Below are 19,946 nucleotides of genomic sequence, written 5' to 3' on the forward strand. Positions count from 1 at the left end.
AGTAGTTACACTCCTCGCTAGATAAACGGTGACAATTTTCTCAGTTTAAGTGGCAGTTATTAAGGGGATAAAGAAAACATTTTTTTTTTTTCTCAAATGAGTATGAGTGGGACGAGCCCGTGACGATTTATTTACATAATGCCCATCTTATGTAGAATCACGGCGAATGCTCCCAGCCCCTTAAATGATACAGATTACAGTACCTTATGAGAAAAAGAAAGGCAGAGCGTTGGGGATGTTGGGTCCTTCTTTAAACAGTTGCCGACTACGCCAATGTGAGAATCCCCTTCAGGTAGAATAAGGACACTTGAGTAAGAAGATTCAACAGGAACATGCAGGTTTAATCTAAAGTATATTAGGACCCATCCAAAACCCCAGCCAGCTCTGGCTCCAAAACAGTTTATCAGTTCAACACACTTCAAATCATTACATTCCAAAACCTAGGAAACACAACATAGAACATTCCCATGTCATAACAAAGAGGCAGAGAGATCTAGGTGTCAGCCACAGTATCACCATGACACCCAGGATACCACACAAACGTATTGCACACCTGAAGCCATCTTGATTGGAATAAGGTGGTAACTCTTAAAACATTTAATTTAAAAAGGAACAAAATGAGGGGGTTCATTTTGCCATGGAAAGTATGATTAGTGCTGCAGAAAGAAAAATTAGGGCACATTTTGAGTGACTTCTCAAATCCTCTTCTATTTCATTAAAAGATTCTGACATGCAGACTGAAACATGCACTTTGAATACCAGCAGCAGACTTCCCTGGTGAGCAGTAGCTTTACTATAGTGATCTAATGAGCAACTAGAGTGCTAACATTCAGAATTTATGGCAAATGTGTGACACATCTGAATGTCTTCTTGATGGAACCAAAGTAAAAAACTGAAAGTATTTCCTACTGAGGAGACTGCAGTAAATGAGGAAATTAGGAAACTTCATAACAAATAAATCTCCCAAGATGGCCACCAGAGACAAAAGAGCCCAAATGTAGCCCAAATATCACCCAGATGTAGCCCAAGTATAACCCAATGACAGAATGTCCCAGAGTATTCTTAAGAACAACTAGAGCGCTTACTGTCTTACTTATGACAAAAGTAAGGCACACCTTGGGGTTGGGGTCCCCGGGGCCGATTAAGGCCTTGGGAGGGGGGCCACGCGGCCCCCTTCCAAATTTATTTTTTTCAACAAAAAAAATTAGGGTGCAGGCCCTGGCGGATGGGGTCCCCAGGGCCAATAAATTAGAAAAAGAAGGGGGGCCACACAGCCCTCCTTCTTAAAAAAATAAAAGACCGGCATCGCGCCGGGGGCCACGCCCCCTCCTTGCAGCACTCTGCAAACGCGCCCCCTGGCCAGTTGTAAGTTGGGGAATTAAGTCCGCTTCAATACTGAGGTTCCCTGAGGGCCAACTAGCCCAACAGGTATCTCCAGTATGCGCCAGGGAGTTGCGTTGCAGACAGATGTTCTGAGGCCACGCCCCTTTTTACACCTCTATGCAACGCTGCTCTGTGGCGCTTACTGGAGGTACCTAGTGGGCTAGTTTGACCCTAGGGACCCTTAGGATTCAAGGGGACTTAATCTCTCAACTTAGAACGGCCACAGGGCGCATTTACACAGTGGTGAAGGGAGGGGACGGGGCCTGAGGTGACGTGTGCAAACACGCCCTGTGGCGCGTTTTAAGTTGGGGAAATAATTCCCTTTCAATCCTGAGGGACCCTGGGGGCCAAGTAGCCCACCAGGTGCTTCCAGTAAGCGCCACTGCTCTGCGTTGCAGAGCGGTGGTGCAGGCCGTGCCCCTTTTTACACCTCTCTGCAATGGCGCGTACTGGACGTACCTAGTGGGCTATTTTGCCACTAGGCACCCTCAGGATTCAAGGGGACTTAATCTCCCACCTTTATACGGACACAGGGCGTGTTTACACAGTGGGGAAGGAAGGGGACGGGGCCTGAGGTGACGTTTGCAAACACACCCTATGGCGCGTTTTAAGTTGGGGAAATAATTCCCCTTCAATCCTGAGGGACCCTGGGGGCTAACTAGCCCACCAGGTGCTTCCAGTAAGCGCCACTGAGCTGCGTTGCAGAGAGGTGGTCCAGGCAGTGCCACTTTTTACACCTCTCTGCAACGCAGCTCTGTGGCGCTTACTGGAGGTACCTTGTGGTCTAGTTGGACCCTAGGGACCCTCACGATTCAAGGGGACTTAATCTCCCAACTTAAAACGGCCACAGGGCGTGTTTACACAGTGGGGAAGGGAAGGGACAGGGCCTGAGGTCACGTGTGCAAACACGCCCTGTGGCGCATTTTAAGAGGTAGTTTTAATCCCCTGCCCTATTATATACTAGGGGCGTACATAGGAGGTCATGCTAATCACAGGGGGACCCCAACGCATAGTGGTCCCTAGTGTATGTAGGTGTTTTCACTGTATTCTGAGTGTCTTTTAACATAGCACTGACTCTAGGACTGGTTAGTCAGACTCAGTTACCACCAGTATCCGTCTGAAAAAGTTGAGGGTACAGGATGATTTTGCTACAAGGCTTCTTTCTGCTCTTCTGCTTGTTCTTTCTGCACGTTATCCTTCTTCCTGCACTTTTCTTCGTCTTTGAGGACTTCTGTTGCTTCTTTCTGAACTTCTTTTTTTTCTGGCTGTGCGTTTTTTCTTCTTTCTTCACATGTCCTATCCCTGTAGGCATAGTTAGAAATTAGCATTTTAAAAACCTTTGAAATTCACTGAAAAATCCATAGGTTTCAAGGGCGTTATAGTTAGCTGGACTTCTCACTCGTACAAAACCATTGAAATTCCCACGTTATAGTTAGTTCAGCTAACTATAACTCGCGCGCCCGCAATGCACTGCGGATGACGTCACATATTACATCACTCATGACATGGTCAGTGACATCACTCATGACATCACTGTCGTACTTTAATATTCGGGACCGCGTAGGGGACAGGGCCCTACCCCTGTCTATCTTGGTATTAACAAACCGCAAATGGTAAATGTGGCATGTACGAGTGCTTTATATACCGTTCTAGCTATGAATGCACTGCGTACACGTTATTCTGCTTCACTACGCGGGTTCCATTTTGGAAGCAGTGGCCATCTTGTCATTGCCCTCACATAGGCTATAATGGAGTAAATACGGGCCTCACAGTACATGGGCTTTCCCTCTGACTTCTCTGTGACCTGGGCAGCTGGCTCTGCTGCCCCAGGTCAAACCGGTCTCACGAGCTCCCCTTCCTCCGTCCACCTGTGATTAGCATCAGGGCTTGACCCGTCATAAAACCCTTTCATTCTACACAATCCCCCGGCTAATCTCTTCCACACCTGCTTGTTCCTGCTTTATGACTTGTTTCCCAAAACAGGAGATGCTCATGTTTATTGGGGGGTCTATTGACATCAAATGTGGGATCTGAACCTTACTGTGTAAATCATTGTGGGCTGGCCGAACTGGAATGTGGGATGGTCATCATGACTCTGCTTTTTCGTTTGTAATGTATACTTATAATGGCCATATCGTAAACCAAGGAATGTGTGCCTGAAGCATGATATTTTGTATTTAAGGAGAAGCCCGTTCCTATGATTTTCAGCAGTCTCCTGAGAACATACACGCTGTTGTACTTCTAGGATACCTGTAATTGGTCTGCAGCCAATAAACGATTCTTTGACTTCACCCAGAAGACTCTGTGTTTCTGTAGGTCTGGAACAGGGTGAACCCAGAAGTCATAGGGTGTGTGCCCCTGCACCGCTGGGTCTAAAATACCCAGTACTTCAGTTTGGCGCCCAACGTGGGGCGATTTCAGCGGTACCAGTCCAAGCCAGAGGTTCGTGAGGAGCTTCGTGTGGAAATTCCGGAGGAAGGCCGCCACTTCATCGACCCCTGCATGTCGACGTGGTCCGAAAGTCTTTTCTGCGAGGTTCTCCGCGTCCCGACGGCTACGAAGGACTGCTGCCCTGATTAATCGACCTGTTTTGGACCCTTGATGAGTTTTGAGAGAGCGAAACAATCGAGAGAGTCTTCTGGTGACGCCATCGATCAACAATATTCAGTTAAGTATAAGTGGAGCGTCTCCTATTTGTTTTTGGTATCCTTCGGGATCGTTTGATTTGGTAATTTGGTACTTTGGAGTTTGCAAACGCCAAAACCAGAGGACTCGTGTATTCACGAGAATATCGTAATCGATAATCCTTTGACGTTTGGATCTAGACTAGTGAGCAAAGATGCCTGGTTCTGGACTATTTGGTAGATTATTCTGTTTGGGTTGTGGAAAGGATTTCCAGCTAGAGGAATCATGTCCGGTTCCTCCGGTTGGGACTCCAACTTATGAGCTCTATGTAAAACATGGCGTAGGCCCCATTGCATATAACGAAGTATGGATCCACTACACCAGGAAAGACGGTGTTTTAAAATGGCCCCAAAATGGTAGTTTCGATACCGATATTTTAGATAATTTGGAAATTAAATTGTTCAAGAAGAAAGCCCGGCCGGCGATGTTTGACTCTTTCCGCTTATGGCGAAAGGAAGCCAAACAAAAGGAAATTAAGTTAGCGAAAAAGAATAAGAGAGAGAAAGGTATGACAGTAATGCAAGCAGCTGTACAATTTAAAGACAATGAAGAGGAGCAAATGAGTGAGCAATTGCATAGGCAGCGCAAGTTAGGGATTGACAAATGTTACCTAGCTTTACCATATTCTAAGCAGAATGAGTTAGAAGAAAAGGAGAAAGATCCCCTGATGTCACATTTGTTGAGTTCGCCACCCCCGTATGCTCAAAATGCCACGGCGCCTCCCCAGCTTGTAAATATGCCACCTCCAGTGAATATACTGCAAGCCTTGCCGCAACCGCCAGTTGCTCTGCAGCCGGTTCCTATCCCTGTAGCGCAGCCCTCTCAAGGGCCGCCAGTTGTGCTTCAAACTGCCCCCGCACTTCCTGCGACTTTTCCTAATACAGCAGCTGCCTCCCCTGACACTCTTCTTTCCACCACTCCAGTACCTGTCTCTACATCCTCTTTTCTTCCCTCTGTTTTTCCCCCTGTTCTCGCCTCAGCTTCTCCTTCAGCGCGACAGCGCTTAGCTAATGTGGTTACTACATTAATGTCTCCTCTCTTTGAGGCATCTGGTGCGACTCCTGGTTTACAGCGTAAGCAATTGCGTAGCCAATTGCCTAACCCTGACGAGAAAAAGGTAATAGATAACATGGCGCGTAGATGGATTGTTTTCCCTTCACTGTATGATGTGGAATCAGTTGTCAACGTTTTCCATCAATGGGATGCCCCAAAACAGAGATATGTGTTTGAGAAAATGTGCGAAATTCTCTGTGAAGAATTGGAGGATAGTGGTAAAAATCCGAACCCGCAGGAATTGTGCAGAGTGAGGTTCGATTTTGGAACTGGTATAATTGTGGACCGCGGAGTAGATAAAGCAGTTGCGGTTGTGTTGTCCTTTAGGAATGATGATTGCCAACAATCATTGTTTGAACAAGATTTCCTTGTGGGGAAAAAGGTAAAAGCGCGACAATACCCTATGAGAGAAGTTCCCCCGGTATGGAAGGAAGCGGTTGCAGCTGCCGGTGGTAACCCCGCTGTGGCAGCGCATTTCCAGCGTGTTTGGGTGCATGTTCCATGGAAGCGCTCTGAGGTGTTAGCGCTTAAGCAGTCCTTGCCTGATCCCCGTAAAAACCCAGCAGGTTATTATAAAGAGTTGTCACAGACGGCAGGGTCATGCATTATGAATCTGGCCGACATAGACATGTTGTTTGGTAATGTTGTTCCACAGCCTCTATGGGGATCAATTCGTAATGTAGATCACAATGCAGAACTAGGGGATACATGGGCTAACATTGTTGCTGCTGATGCTAGACAAACTGGTGGTGCGAAACCAGAACCTTTAGTAGCTGAACTGCCTGGTAGAATCATTACGTATATGAAGACAATAATGCCTGCAATGCGCGTAAATTGGGACAAGTTATCTGCATGCAAGCAGAAGAAAGATGAGACAGTGTCAGACTTCTTTACTAGGTTTGAAGAAACGTTTATTGACCACAGTGGGCAGGATATGAGTACTGAGGGTGGCCAACGGTTGTTTGTGGATAAGTTTGTGCAGAATTTACTTCCTGACCTGTGTAAAAAGTTGAAAGATTCAGAAAGTTCTTGGGCTGTTTCTTCCTCAGCGCAAATACTGGCTACTGCACAGTATTATGAAAATAGAGATAAAGACGAGAAAGATAGAACAGAAAAGAAAACGAAGGAACTAAAGACAAAAGTCCTTTTACAGCAGGCCTATCCGCCACGTGGAGGTCAGAATAATTATAGGCAACCCCAAGGTGTCTATCACCAACCCCAACAGTTTCAGAACAATCAGCAAATGAATGGGTATTACCAACCACGTGTCCCTGTAGGTCCCAACCAATGTTCATACTGCAAAGAGGAAGGTCATTTTAAATACAGTTGCCCTAAATTGATGCAGCGTAACGGCAATATGTATGGCGCCAGAGGTAGGGGTGGTCAGCAAGCTCCTAGAGGCAGAGGGCATGGAAATGCTCCCCAGAATGCGCGTCCTCTGCCGCCTCAAAATACCATCAATAGCTTTGATCAGCAAGCTAACGCGATTAGTAATACGGCCCAGTATTCTAATAATGATTATTATGCAGAGGACGGTGATGCAGAAAATAATGATTACTAGGACAGCCATAGACAGAGAGAGGGAGTTGTTTCAGTGCCAGTGGATCAGAATGGACCGTATGTTGAGGTGACTACAGCAAATGTAACGGAGCCTTTTCTGCTAGACACTGGTGCTGCAAAGAGTTCAATCATGCATTCAAAACTCCCTGGCGCACCTTTGTCTGGCGATATAAATGTTTCGGTAGGTTTTTCTGGCGCCCCAGTTAGGAACCCGATTTCTAGTCCCATGTCACTTTCTGTTGGACCTTGCGAGCTGAAAGCACCCCTGATTCTGACAACAGGTTGTGGTGAGAATTTGCTGGGATTAGATTTGTTGAAAAGATTGCACGCTACACTGTATTGTTCTCCTTCAGGAGTACAACTTACATTAGGCAAGAAAGTGATTTCCCCAATGTACTTGTCTAAAAACACAATGCCGCCTGAATTGTCATCCCTTCCGGATGCCCTTTGGGCTACTGGTCCCAATGATGTGGGCCTCTTGGAGATACCGCCATATGTGGTGACTTTAAAGGCTAATGTCAGACTGCCACGTATTCCCCAATACAAGATCTCTAATGAAGGGCAGAAAGCATTGTTAGACATTGTCAGCGACTTGATTAATAAGGGTGTGATTGAAGAGACAAGAGGCAACGTTTGCAATAGTCCGATTTTACCTGTCTTAAAACGAACGGATCCTTCACAGCCACCTGTTTACAGATTTGTGATCGATCTCAGAGAGGTTAATAAGATTGTTGTGCCACAGTTTCCGGTTGTCCCCGATATAACCGCCTTGTTAACGATGATTCCAGCCTCTGCTGCATGGTTTTCAGTGATTGATTTAAAGAATGCTTTCTTTAGCATCCCAATTGCAGAAGAGAGCAGAGATATTTTTGGTTTTAGTCTGGGAGGCCGAAGCTTCCGCTTCAAACGCGCTCCCCAGGGCTACTGTGAAAGTCCCTCAATATATAGTCAAGCTTTGAAAGCGCAGCTTGATGCACTTGTTTTACCTAGTGGCGCTATCCTGATTCAGTACGTGGACGATTTACTGATCGCTGCGGATACTGAAAAGATTTGTAAAGAAGCCACATTGTCACTGTTGCGCCATTTATCCGCTTTCCATCACAAAGGGTCTCTCTCTAAGCTGCAATATTGTCGACAAGAGGTGACCTACTTAGGTCATCTCTTATCGAAGGAGGGAAGGAAACTGACCCCAGAAAGAATTCAAGCCATTGCACAGTTGAGTGTGCCAAAAACACAGAGAGAAGTGCGTGCTTTCTTGGGCATCACTTCATACTGTAGGCATTGGATCCCTAGTTTTTCTTTATTGGCAAAACCTTTAGTAGCCTTAACATGCAAAGACACACCGAATCCTATCCCATGGTCTGAAGAGTGCCAGAAAGGTTTTGTGGAATTGCGTAATGCATTGTGTTCAGCTCCTGTGTTGGGTACCCCTGACTACAGCAAGCCTTTTACATTGTATGTTCACGAGAAAGGTGGATGTGCGTTGTCAGTGTTAACACAGCCTTTTGGCGACAGACCGCGCCCATGCGCATATTTTTCATCAACCTTGGACCCTGTAGCAAGGGCATTGCCAAGCTGTCTGAGAGCGACAGCTGCTGCAGCGATGTCTATCCGACAATCTGCTGGTTTGGTAATGGACAATACATTGATTGTTATGGTTCCACACGCAGTAGACACATTATTAAATAGGACCAAGACACAACACTTGACTAGTGCGCGATTATCAGGTTATGAACTTACACTGTTAGCAAATCACATACACATAAAAAGATGCAATACGCTGAATCCAGCTACATTGTTGCCAATTCCAGCAGACTCAGATGAGATTGAGCAACATGACTGTCTGTTCAGAACAGAAGAAGAGACGAAAGGGAGAGTAGATCTTAAAGATACTCCCCTGACTGAGTGTGATGGCACTTTATGGGTAGATGGTTCATGTTTCAAGCTCCCTAATGGTGACACGACTGCTGCATATGCTATCACGACTTTGCACACGGTCGTGGAAACTGCACGAGTGCCACATAATTCGGCCCAAGCAGCAGAATTAATCGCCCTCACGAGAGCATGTGTGTTGTCTGAAGGAATGAGAGTGAATATATACACAGATAGCCAGTACGCCTTTGGCGTGGCTCATAATTTTGGGCGATTGTGGAAGGAGCGTGGGTTCCTGACGTCGCATGGAGCTAAAATTCAGAATGGCAAGTTGGTGAATGATCTCCTTGAGTCACTGACCCTACCGTTGCAAGTTGCGATCATGAAATGCAGTGCGCACAGGAAAGTCACAGATGATGTTGGACGTGGGAATGCGTTTGCTGATGAGACCGCGAAAGAAACAGCACAGAATGTGAAGACTAGAATGTATGTTGCAGGCCCCGCAAGATGGGTTGACGATGTTGGGATGTGTGAAAACACAATAGAGAGTGTAAAGTCCCTTCAAGCTGAAGCCACAGAGGAAGAGTTAAGCAAGTGGAGAGAAAGTATGGGTAAGTTGGATGAGAATGGTTGTTGGATTGATCTGACAGAACATAAGCGATGGTTGTTGCCTGATGCATATGTGCTTCCAGTGGTTACTATGGCACATGGAATGGCACATATCAGTATGAAAGGTATATGCAAGTTGTTGGCTCCAGTATGGCAGAATGCTGGGATTCCCAAGTGTGCAGAGAATGTGGTCAAGAATTGCATAGTATGTTTGAAGTACAACCCTGGTAGGGGAACCCCAACTCCAGCTGGTCACTTTGCACCCCCATCATGTCCATTTGAAGTTTTGCAGCTGGACTTTATTCACATGGAAAGATGCAACAACCTGAAATATGTACTGGTGGTTGTTTGTGCTTTCTCAAAATGGATAGAGGCTTATCCTCTGAAAGATAACACTGCCCTATCCACAGCCAAAGCCCTTGTGAAAGAGTTTTTCCCTAGGTTTGGGATGCCAAGAATGGTGTGGTGTGATAACGGAAGTGAGTTTGTGGGTAAAGTGATGAAGAATGTATGTGAAGGGCTAGGGATAAAGCAGAAGTTCCATGCTGCAAATCACCCCCAATCAGCTGGATTAGTAGAACGCTACAATGGAGCCTTAAAGCTCAAGCTGGCCAAAATTCAGGCGAGCACCGGTCTTAAATGGCCTGACGCTCTGCCTTTAGCACTCCTGTCCACCAGAATGACCATACACTCACGAGTGGGACTTAGCCCTTACGAGGTTGTTTTTGGCCGTCCGGCCAACGTATGGGGTGTACCGAGGCCTACGAAGTTCAGTGAGATAGAGCATCCAGTACTGCTCGATTACCTGTATGATTTGACTGTTAAACTGCGTGTTTTGCACCAACAGGTACATGATACTCTTCCCCAAGCTTCTGAACCTCCTGGACACCCTATCAACCCTGGTACGTGGGTGCTAGTCCAAAATTTCCAGCGCAAGAGCAACGACGAGCCTCGCTGGATCGGCCCTCATCTTGTTCTTCTTTCAACAAGATCAGCAGTGCGAGTGAAAGGAAAGAAACACTGGATCCATGGTACCCACTGTAAAGTAGTCCCCTTGCCTCTGCCATATGACCAGTGGGTCAAGGAGGGTATCGCCGACTCTGAGACAGACACTGTACCTCGTTTTGTACCATTCAGTGACGCACGCATAAGAGGCACAGTTTCAGACCAAGAGAGTGACAATATTCTGCAGGAAGCTGTGCCACCATCAAATCGACTGGACACCACTGAGCCTGAACTTTTGTTTCAAGACCAAACAGCACCTGGCCGTCTCCGCTATAATTTGAGACCTAGGCCCATGGACAAATAAAGATTTCCTCACTATTTCCTTTTTAACATTTTTTGCTCTCCCATCTGAAGGACTTTCTTGATTTTTGTTTTTCGAACCACCATCCGGGTTCTGCCGCAGGGTCGCGGTGCCAAGACTTTGGGGTACAGGCCGAAGACGCTAGGTCGACGGTTCTGGTTGGTCTAGGGCGTTTCCCTGGACTAACAGGCGTGCCCCTTAGCAGAAGAAACTCATCCGCCGCGAGCGGCCCGTTTAGAGGATGGAGTTTTTTAAGATGGAGAGACTGATTGAGGAAATGAACTTTAACACAAGGATGTGTAGAATTGTAAAAAGTAAATGTTTTGTCTTTTTGTGCCTTTTTACACTGTGTAGTATCATGATGTTTATTGTAGAATTTGTGTTTTTCTCCACTCAAAAGCCCATTGAGCCCACTGAACAGCCTATACCTCTTTCTACTGCCTCCTCTCACTCTTTTCACCCTTTGCCTGAGCACGAACAGACCAGACGATCAGAGTTCGTAAATAACTCGTTTATCCAACTCTTGCACCAGCACCAACTAGTAATGAATACGACCAATTGCTGGGTGTGTGGGTTAATGCCACATACCATTAACAAGGGTATTACCTACCTAGTGCTGCCGTATAGTTACAATGGATCGTCATGGGCATTCCAAACCATGTTTCTCTATGCTCTAGATACATACTCCCCTCGCCAACCGCGTTCCATCAGACCTATCACCAATAATAAGGCTTTGATGAAAGGAGTTGCCGATATGAGTAGGGATATCGATGCATACTCATCCATTCCCAAAGAAGAGCTGAGACCTTATGTAGGATGGAACGCGACGGGGTATAGTATTAGTCTGGGTGAAAGACAGCGAAAAATCTCATCTCCAATCTGGGTCGTACCCCACATGGGTCGGTTCTGCTTACAGGGTAATGGTCAGAATCCTAGAGCTCAACTGGGAAGAAGTGACTGTACTGAAACGTACACCTTCCCGTCACAGTTTTCCCCTGCGTTTTTGGCTGCCAAGGGCACATATTTCATCTGTAATGACCGAGCATATACATGGCTGCCCCCTGATTTCTCGGGCACATGTTATATTGCGAACTTGCTACCGCCGACATTTACCGCTGCCTCTGACTATCACAAGACCAGAGTTGTGAGAGGTGTGATTAGTAAGGAGGATACTGCCGGTCAGGAAGCGGGAGACTTCTTCTTGGGTTTCCTGCCGTTTTGGGGACCTATGGTCAATAGTAGGAACCTGAGACAGCTGACTCGTGTGGTTGAATCCACTGTCAATGTAACGGCTGGTGCCCTTAGTAATCTGACAGCTGAGCTCCAAGCGGATCGCCTAATGACTTTGCAGAACCGCATGGTTCTAGACGTTATTCTTGCAGACCGCGGTGGGGTATGCAAGGTCATCCAATCCAGTTGCTGCATTTTCATACCAGATAATGCTCCAACAGTGTATCAAGCCATCTCCAAACTCCATAAAATATCTGAATCCATACACGTGGATAAGGGAGATTGGTCACTGGTGGGGTGGTTTTGGGAATTGATATCTGCCTGGGGTTGGAAAGTTCTGATGGTCATTGGAATGATCTTAGCCATTCTTTTCCTGTTCTGTCTGTGCATACAGTGTGCTCCTGCGATATGTGGTCTCTGTGCTACCTTATGTGTAAGGAAACCTGTATCGAGGGACGAACTAAGTAATAGGATGATGCTACAGCAACATCTCCATGACTTTGTGAACATTGACCTAGACTCGGATTAAGATGAGTATAGTGATTGCCTATGTAAGGGCAAAAGGAGGGTCTGTCGTACTTTAATATTCGGGACCGCGTAGGGGACAGGGCCCTACCCCTGTCTATCTTGGTATTAACAAACCGCAAATGGTAAATGTGGCATGTACGAGTGCTTTATATACCGTTCTAGCTATGAATGCACTGCGTACACGTTATTCTGCTTCACTACGCGGGTTCCATTTTGGAAGCAGTGGCCATCTTGTCATTGCCCTCACATAGGCTATAATGGAGTAAATACGGGCCTCACAGTACATGGGCTTTCCCTCTGACTTCTCTGTGACCTGGGCAGCTGGCTCTGCTGCCCCAGGTCAAACCGGTCTCACGAGCTCCCCTTCCTCCGTCCACCTGTGATTAGCATCAGGGCTTGACCCGTCATAAAACCCTTTCATTCTACACAATCCCCCGGCTAATCTCTTCCACACCTGCTTGTTCCTGCTTTATGACTTGTTTCCCAAAACAGGAGATACTCATGTTTATTGGGGGGTCTATTGACATCAAATGTGGGATCTGAACCTTACTGTGTAAATCATTGTGGGCTGGCCGAACTGGAATGTGGGATGGTCATCATGACTCTGCTTTTTCGTTTGTAATGTATACTTATAATGGCCATATCGTAAACCAAGGAATGTGTGCCTGAAGCATGATATTTTGTATTTAAGGAGAAGCCCGTTCCTCTGATTTTCAGCAGTCTCCTGAGAACATACACGCTGTTGTACTTCTAGGATACCTGTAATTGGTCTGCAGCCAATAAACGATTCTTTGACTTCACCCAGAAGACTCTGTGTTTCTGTAGGTCTGGAACAGGGTGAACCCAGAAGTCATAGGGTGTGTGCCCCTGCACCGCTGGGTCTAAAATACCCAGTACTTCATCACTCATGACATCTCAAACGACATCACTGATGACATCATCCTTGTGACAGAGTGGCAGACCTCCTCTCCCCCTAATATAACCTTTGATACACACATTCAAAAATAGAAAAAAAAAACTTCAAAACAATGGACATACCAATACCAGTTACAACAACCTATTCAGTAATTCTAAGATCCACAAACACATCCACTCATTCACCAACAGTCCTATACAGTCACTCATACATGTACTCACTCATCATATGTACTCATACACCTATACATCCTGTTACACAACGGCACTCATCCATAGAGTTACTCACACACATAGTCACTCATGCTAATAAAGAATCAAACATCCATTTACTTGCATATACAGTTATACACACACCACCACACTTCTACAGAAACTTACACATACTTAGTCTTTTAAACAATCACTTATAGAAACACATACTTATTCATACAGGAACTCTTCCAATCTCTCACTCTCACATATACTCACTTATATACACCAATAGTCACATATACTAGCTTAAAACATATGTAGTTACTCATAAAGACACTATTGAGACAGTCATTCACTCACTAACACACCCATGCACACACTCATCCACCCATACAGTCCTGCACACATGCTGTCTTCAACACATACAAACAGTGAGTCACTCATTCATGCACCCCTGCACTACGTAATACCCCCCACCGAACCATACAGACACTCAGACACTCATACTGATACTCAAAAAAACAACTAATAACCTATATAGACACTCATGTAGCTACTCACCAACCCATGCAGCCACTTATACACAAAGTGAGAGACTGATACAGATATTTACATATTTAAACATTACTCACTAAGCCATGTATTCACTAAGATACACTTAATCAGTCAGTTATACAATCAATTTTTCAAAAACAAATCATCCATTTAGACACTTATATACCCATTTATTCTTCCATCGACCTTGAGATATACATATGTAAAACATATGTAATTTTCCGAAAAACACACATTCACTGGATGATGTCATCAGTGATGTCATCAGTGATGTTATTTGAGATGTCATCAGTGATGTCATGAGTGATGTCACTGACCATGTCATGAGTGATGTAATAGGTGACATCATCAGCAGTGCATTGCGGGCGCGCGAGTTATAGTTAGCTGAACTAACTATAATGGAGGAATTTCAATGGTTTTGTACGAGTGAAAAGTCCAGCTAACTATAACGCCCCTGAAACCTATGATTTTTTCAGTGAATATATATATGCACGCGGCAAGCCATCATCCAGTCCCTCTAAAACAAAGCATACCCGATGGGGAATTGCTAAGAGCTCGCCGTGCCTGCAGCACGGACAGTGACTTTATAAAAGAGCAACAGACTATGCTCACACGTTTCAGAACAAGAGGATACAAAGAGGAAACCCTAGAGAGAGCTCAAAATAAAGTCAAGGAGCTGCAACAACACGATATACTCTTTTAGCCATCTAGGAGCACTATCAATAGAAGCAACAATGATAGTAACCAGGTCAACGCACCAAGAATGGTAACACAATTTAGCAGGGGAGCCTGGACACTAGAAAAAATCATGAGAAAACACTGGAATCTACTGATAGCAGACCCTATCATCGGTACATGCATAGGAACCAGACCACAAATAACATACAAAAAAGCAAGGTCACTGAAGGACAAATTGGTCCATAGCTATCGTGAAAAGGTTACTCAACCGCAATGGTTAACAATGCCAAATGGCTTCACCACATGTGGGATGTGCAAGGCAGATCGCAATGGCATAAACTGCAAAGAATATACCACAGGCACTAAACAAAAACGTCCAATAAAACACCTAATCAATTGTAACAGTGATTTTACCGTCGGATAGACTGGCAAGGTTCAGGCTTTATGGAAGTAAGATACCAGCCCACACATACCAGGGGGCGCGAGAGTGCAACATTCAAAATCGGGCAGCGGGTTTCCCCGCCGGCAGTTCGTCCTTTCTAGTATTGTTTCACTGTACCATACGAATGAGTGATGCCGCCCGGCCTCCGGGATGTGGGCAGTACGGCTGTGTACGTTGCTCAACATACTGGTCAAAGGGAAGACGGGAAACCCGCTTTACAAATATGTGCCCTGATGGTTGAACTATACATTTGGTCCTGCAATAAAAACGGTTTGACAAAAAAAAAACAGTGATTTTACCGTCTACATACTTGAGTGCCCTTGTGGCCTCAGGTATGTAGGCAGTACTAAATTACCACTTAAATCAAGAATTTTGCAGCATTTACGTGCTATCACTAATTGTGATCATAACTATCCAGTGGCACGTCACTATTCCGAATTCCACAACAGTGACAACAGCAGCTTACGGTTTTTCGGAGTAGAAAGAATTCCTAAATGTATACGAGGAGGGGACCGAGAAAAACACCTAAGAGTACTTGAGTCCAGATTTATTTTAGATCTGGACTGTAAAATACCCAAAGGACTCAATAGTGGAGAGGAACTTGCAACTCACATAGGCTTGTAATTAACAATAGCATGGTCTCGAAAGTAACATGATCACTCCCAACCCATGGTTGGGATTTTAATTATTCCTAAATTCATTTCTATATACTCACTTTTATTAAGATAGGGAAATAGGGTTACACAGGATAAAATAATATTTCCCAATTGGGATATTATATGAGTACTTACCGCAATTGTGGATGCTCTTATTGGAACCCCCTAGGGTTACCCATTCATCATCCTAATTATTCCCTGATACCCTTCCTCTTTCACACATTTAATCATATTATTTATCACACACATCACTATCCCGTCACTCCCCTCACACCTAGCACTTAGTAAAGGATACTTCCTACTCCTGCCATTATACCATGATAACAGTAGTTTATGGATAAATATCAGGAACCATTGTCCAAATAATTAGTCTGGTTTCATAATGTCCGCTGTAAAATAAAATGGTATCATGATCTCACGGTCCCACACAATCACAGCACAATGGACATTATTTTGAATTGTATGGCTATTCAGCCTTTATTGAACCAAACTTATAGTTGATGGCGCATTTGCGCATAACATTGTATAATCAGGACATATATAATCGTCAGCTACCTGTTTTTGTTCACATCATTTCCAACTGTATTGTTTTCTGACAATTCCTGCATGATGATTATCAAATATGAGGATGAAATACTTATCGTAATATTATGCTTCTTACTGCAGTTTATTATTTCTTGCAATTGCGGTTACTTTATTTATTTTGTGTATCACCATTAAGTATGTGTTTAAGTTCAGCTTATTTCGCGCTCGCCATGCAGTACAATTTTGAAGCATTTCTTCTATGTTTATGAACCATGTACCTGTATTTCTATGGTCGATTGGCATGCAGGAAGTAACTTGACAAAGGCAAACGCCGAAACGCGTTGTCCTTCTAAAGCTAGCGCACAATAAACTTTTGTGCGGTTTCCTGGTGTGCTGTCCTTTTATTCGCAGAATTGTTACGGAATAAAGGGATTTGAATCATATATATATATATATATATAAATATATATATATATATATATATATATATATACAATAACGTAAACCACCTCACATCTGCCGCTCTTTGCACAACGGGTGCGCAGTACGCAGAGGCAGTTCCGTGGCAAAATTTCAACAGCGTAGTCACAGGAGAAACAAAACTGCGCAATCCGGCTCGTTTTTCATTCGATACATTTATTCCAGCTCCATTAGAAAGTACAAACTAACAAACGCGTTTCAGCCACCTGGACTTCGTCAATGTTAGTTACCACTCGTATTTTTCACCTTTTAACAACGACAAACGTCATTGGTTACAATTACATTGTATCAATCAAGTAAGGACTAAATACAAGGGTGGTTTCTCGGTGTTACTCTGTCAGACATTTTGGCATATCTCATGTCGCCCTTAACCTTGGGGATTTTTCTCCCAAATTTCATATGGAGAAGACTCCAAATCATAACATTATACAGTAAATCCTGAATAAAATAAATTGAATAAAATAATATGACACACAATCATAACAGTTCATCATTGTCATTAATCACAATTATAATTCATAAATCGTGCAAAGATTATGCAAAAATTACACCCACAAGTGCCTTAGCCATATAAGCAACACTGGTTTTGAATTTACAAAGCCACTCCCTGAACGGGCCTTATCTGACAGCAATTGAAAATTTACATCAATTCAGCACATTATCATGATCCTCCACAAGAGCGTTTGAATTCAACAATTCATCCATTTGCATTTTACACAATTTCCCATGCATGTATTGCAAAACCTCAAATTCGGTTGTAACCACGGATGGGCTTAAAACAGCTGAGAGACTCAGATATTCATGTCTTTTACATAATCTCCCGCATCTGTGTTAATGCAACTTTAAATCCAATTGTGCCCTCAAATGAGCTTGTAACCTCTGTCAGGCTCATTTGTGCCATATCTTGATATTACCTACTGTGTATATACCTTTGAATAAAATAGTTTTTTAGAAAATGCCACAAAATACCAAAAAAAGATATTACCAAAAAACGAGTTTAATGCAAAATAGAACCTATGAATGTATTCAACGCGACTTTGGACAACTCAGTGATCAAACAGTTTTTAACCAAATGAGGCGTAATTGCAGCACACAAGAAGGGTTGAAACAGTCTACAGAGGTCCTGTTCAAAAGATTGAATTGTAGCGGGTATAGCGCCAAAACATTAGCCACCGCTGAACAGAAAAGTGCTAACATCAAAAGAGAAGATCTGCTTATTTCCTCTGAAAATAGAAATTCTTATGATAAAACCAATACACCTAGACTGATTACAGGCTTCAACGTTTACCATACTAACCGCCGTAAAATATTACACAGGCACTGGCAGATAGTTCGAAGCGATCCAGTCATTGGCCCTACATGCACAAAAACTCCCCGGATAACATTCAGAAGAGCTAAATCAATGCACCAGGAGCTCGTCTGCAATGCTCCAACAATAGAGAAGGGAACAAGCTGGCTCAAACCACAAAGAAGGTTTCACAAATGCTTTAAATGTAAAGCATGCAAGCATGGAGTGAACACTAGAACAGTCCCTTTGCCATTTAGACAAACGCCCTTTGAAATTCGAGGCAGTTACACTTGCAAAACAGATTTTGCAGTATGCGTTCTCCAATGCATGTGTGCCAAACAATACGTGGGAAGCACCATACACCCCGTCCACGTACTTATATTACAACATCTTAGGGCCATCACTAATGATGACCCTACTTATCCAGTCGCCAGACACATGAACACATGCCATGGAGGTAAAGCTCAAGATCTCTTCTTCTTTGTGATTGGCAATGTCCCCAAAAACCCCAGAGGAGGGAACAGGCAGCTATCACTTAGGAGATTAGAATTGAGGTATATCATCTTACTCAAGTCTAAAATCCCAAATGGGATGAACGCAGATGAGGCACTAAATGTACATTTGTTATAGGTTGGCCACCTGTCCCGCTCCTGATCCCACTCCGTAGCGTTAGGTCCTTTACACACGTCACTTTATTTATTCTTTTTCACATTTTCACGTCTTAGTTGTGATACATTTCACAGTCGAATGACTGGCTTTGTCAGGAATATACCAGGTTCATTTACCTAGGAGAGAGGGATCCTGCTACTTAGGCCCATCGGGCAGCATTCCATGACTGTTCATCCTCCCCACTGCCCTCTGTAGATATTAGATGATGAGAGCTTATTGGCGTTTCCATCACTTCAATGGATACAGGTGGGATCACCTACGCGCTATATGGTGTATATATATATATATATATATATATATATATATATATATACATGTATATAGTTTTCAGAACAGCTCTATTAATGCTGTACCCTATTTAATAGGATAGAAGCAAAGTTGATTATTGCAGCAGCTAAGAGGACAGACTGTAACACAGACACATTTCTTCTCTTTCTCTGGTATATCTGGACGCATCACAGCCCGTTAGTAACACTGTTACTATCACAAATTGTCTGCAGTATGGGTTCTGCGGTATTTTAAATGTCAGAGTTTATCAATATTATTGAGTTATGCTCGTAATAATTACTGTTGTGCCGATAGTATCAAAGTCTCTAACAATGGTATTATGATTTTCTTTTTCAAAATGCACTGTCATGTCTTAGCAGACATAAACTTCTATGTCTATTACCAAGAATGGTTGCTGTGACAACCAACTAAGAGTGTTCACCATATATTTTGTGTAAATTCAATGGTACCTGATGTAGTGATCAAGGTGGTTTGCCGTAGAAACGCGTCTGGATTGTCATTCTGGAATAAATACTTTCTTTGACATATTCCCACGGAGTCAGCGCCTGTATTTTGTAGATGCCAGAGTTGGTAAAATATATATTTATATTTATATTCACTGAAAAACCATAGGTTTCAGGGGCGTTATAGTTAGCTGGACTTTTCACTCGTACAAAACCATTGAAATTCCCCCGTTATAGTTAGTTCAGCTAACTATAACTCGCGCGCCCGCAATGCACTGCTGATGATGTCACATATTACATCACTCATGACATGATCAGTAACATCACTCATGACATCACTGATAACATCTCAAATGACATCACTGATGATATCACTGATTACATCATCCAGTGAATGTGTGTTTTTCTCAAAATTACATATGTTTTATATATGTATATCTCAAGGTCAATGGAAGAATAAATGGGTATATAAGTGTCTAAATGGATGATTTGTTTTGGAAAAATTGATTGTATAACTGACTGATTAAGTGTATCTTACTGAATACATGGCTTAGTGAGTAATGTTTAAATATGTAAATATCTGTAT

The sequence above is a fragment of the Triturus cristatus genome, chromosome 1_1 (genome assembly GCF_964204655.1).
Source record: "Triturus cristatus chromosome 1_1, aTriCri1.1, whole genome shotgun sequence".
NCBI lineage: Eukaryota > Metazoa > Chordata > Amphibia > Caudata > Salamandridae > Triturus > Triturus cristatus.